This window comes from Notolepis coatsorum (genome assembly GCF_963971535.1).
Source record: "Notolepis coatsorum genome assembly, chromosome: 2".
NCBI classification, from domain to species: domain Eukaryota; kingdom Metazoa; phylum Chordata; class Actinopteri; order Aulopiformes; family Paralepididae; genus Notolepis; species Notolepis coatsorum.
Window position 1 is genome coordinate 136,006,882 of NC_140166.1, and position 3,295 is coordinate 136,010,176.

The window sequence follows — 3,295 nt, forward strand, 5'->3', positions numbered from 1 at the left end:
CGTCTGCACTCAGAAGATGGCGCGACAATATTGCTCTGATTCGCAGAGGCAACGCTGCCGCTGCCGCGGGGGCGTGCCACACGTGTCACGTGGCCGTCGCGGCCAATCAGGCGAACCCGGAAACCGAAATCCGACTAAATCCGTTGCGGAAGTGATACACACGTCCGGGACATCCAGTGAAATCGCTTCGTGCGACAGTGTCCTTTTGCAGAGGGAGGTTGCTACAAAGCATGCCATCTAACTACAAACTTCATATAAAATGACTCTGCTATAGAGCCACACTCTGTTATGCACAAGTTTACAGACATACATGACAGACAGATAGACAGTACTGCTACATCTATACATTTATGACATACCAGATTTACAAATACAGTACTGTTTTTGTAGGGTGATTATGGTTTATTTACATTGAGGTTCTGGGGTCACGTGGAGTGTGTTATACGAAATACCCCCCCCTCCACCCCACCTACCAATCTCCTACCTACCAACCTCCTCCAATGTACAGTTTCTTCGTCAAATGTATATACTCTCTTTTTTAGACTCTTCTTGTATGACAAACAGTACTGTATTTGTTAATCTGGTATGTCATAAATGTATAGATGTAGCAGTACTGTCTATCTGTATGTATGTCATATATGTTATGATGCATTGAAAATGGGGGACCCTGATGTAAACAAGACGAAAGTCTTTCTCTGGTCTGCATCCCCTTAACAATTGTGTGTATTGAGCTGTACTGTATTGTACCCATTCTGCAATCTGTTAATACAATTTTCAATCAATCAATCAATCAATCAATCAATCAATCAATCAATCAATCAATCAATCAATCAATCAATCAATCAAATAACAACCGGTAACTTCACTGTGCTTCTTAAACAATGATTGGTGTAAATCGTGTCAGTGCCCACACCTTTACATATTCGGGGTAACATCATACATGTACATAGATCAAAATGTACAATGATAAGTTTGTTTTCGTCAATGTCAGCATGTCTTTTTTCCTTCTCCGGCTTCTCCTGTTGTATAAGTTTCCACACTTATATTATTCAATGAGACTGCCAGCCAGCTTTTGCGTGACGGACACCGACACAGAGAGCACTCAGCCTCAGACACCCCCCCCCCCCCTGCGCGATTTATATTTAGTTTTACAATATTCCAGGTGAGTGTATCTTTTTTGAATGAGTCGTTATGACGCAATCAATACATCCATTCATAAAGATTATTGTCCGCCATCTTGGTTTCATTCAGAAAAGACGAACGGCGGATTCATTCGAAAAAAAAGTTATTCGGTTGTGGGCGGGTTCTGGGGTCACGTGGAGTGTGTTATACTAAATAACAACCGGCAACTTCACTGTTTCAGTGAATCCAGAAGTTTGCATGCCATTGTATAATGTACTTTTTACTCCACTACATTTACCTGAACCCATCAGTTATTAGTTACTTAGGAAACATGGGAAAAATGTATGAAGATGATGTACTTTTTAAAGATTTTGCATAGAGAACGTGGAATTGATGAATATGATGCACTTTCACATTTGAAGCGTGTCAACTTCAAGAGGACGTAATCGGAGGAGCATAACTGGACCACATACCACTTTAACATGACCTTTAATCAGAGCAGCACAATTGGACCACATACCACTTTAACATGACCTTTAATCGGAGCAGCATAACTGGACCACATACCACTTTAACATTACCTTTAATCAGAGCAGCATAACTGGACCACATACCACTTTAACATGACCTTTAATCAGAGCAGCATAACTGGACCACATACCACTTTAACATGACCTTTAATCGGAGCAGCATAACTGGACCACATACCACTTTAACATGACATTTTAATCAGAGCAGCATAACTGGACCACATACCACTTTAACATGACCTTTAATCAGAGCAGCATAACTGGACCACATACCACTTTAACAGGACCTTTTAATCAGAGCAGCATAACTGGACCACATACCACTTTAACAGGACCTTTAATCAGAGCAGCACAATTGGACCACATACCACTTTAACATGACCTTTAATCAGAGCAGCACAATTGGACCACATACCACTTTAACATGACCTTTAATCAGAGCAGCATAACTGGACCACATACCACTTTAACATGACATTTAATCAGAGCAGCACAATTGGACCACATACCACTTTAACATGACCTTTAATCAGAGCAGCATAACTGGACCACATACCACTTTAACAGGACCTTTTAATCAGAGCAGCATAACTGGACCACATACCACTTTAACATAACCTTTAGAGGTCAATTGATTGAGGAATGCATTCTCCCAAGCACTGGAACACACAAACGTCAGGTAGAATGCATACCTTTACTTTAGATTCTTAAGTACATTCAATAGCAAATACTCCTCTACTTTTACTGGACGTGGAATTGGAATGGAGGACTTTTACTTCTACCAGAGTACTCATTTATCTGGGTATTTCTACGTCTACTTAAGTAATGGAACCGTGTACTCATCATGATAAGAAGGGTCACGTCATCCTCTAGTCTGGCTTCATGGATAATGCATTGTGTGCATTTGTGGGGGCAATTAAATCCTGTTGTTGCCACTTTGAAGACACGTGTCGACTTGCGCGGCTCGGTGCGGAGCACAGTTCATTGTTTCCACGTCTCTCCGCTCGTTGTCCCAGATTAACATCAAACGGGCCGTCAGGACTGACACGGAGCGTCGGTGAAGTGGGGCCTTCACAATAACAGCGCCAGGCTCAGTGAAGTGGGGCCTTCACAATAACAGCGCTGGGCTCAGACTGGAAGTGCTCTTATCGTTTGTGTTCAAGTCTTTGGTATTTTATTCTTTATGCATTCTGTTTGTACTGTAGAACCCTCTCACTCTCTCTCACTTATGACCTCTCTATCTCGCTCTCTCCCTCCCCCTCTCTCTTTTGACCTCTCTCTCTCTCTCACTCACTCTTTTGACACGTCTCTCTCCCTCTCTCCTGATCTCTCTTTCCTGACCTCGCTCTCTCTCTCCCTCTCTCTCATGCCTTCTCTCTCTTACCCTCTCTCTCTCTCCCCCTCTCTCTCTCTCTCTCTCTCTCTATCATGCCTTCTCTCTCACCCCTCTTTCTCGCTCTCTCTCTATCTCTCTCTCTCATGCCTTCTCTCTCACCCTCTCTCTTGCTCTCTCTCTCTATATCTCTCTCATGCCTTCCTCTCTCACCCTCTCTCTCGCTCTCTCTCTATATCTCTCTCTCTCATGCCTTCTCTCTCACCCTCTCTCTTGCTCTCTCTCTCTCTCTCTCTCTCTCTCTCTCTCT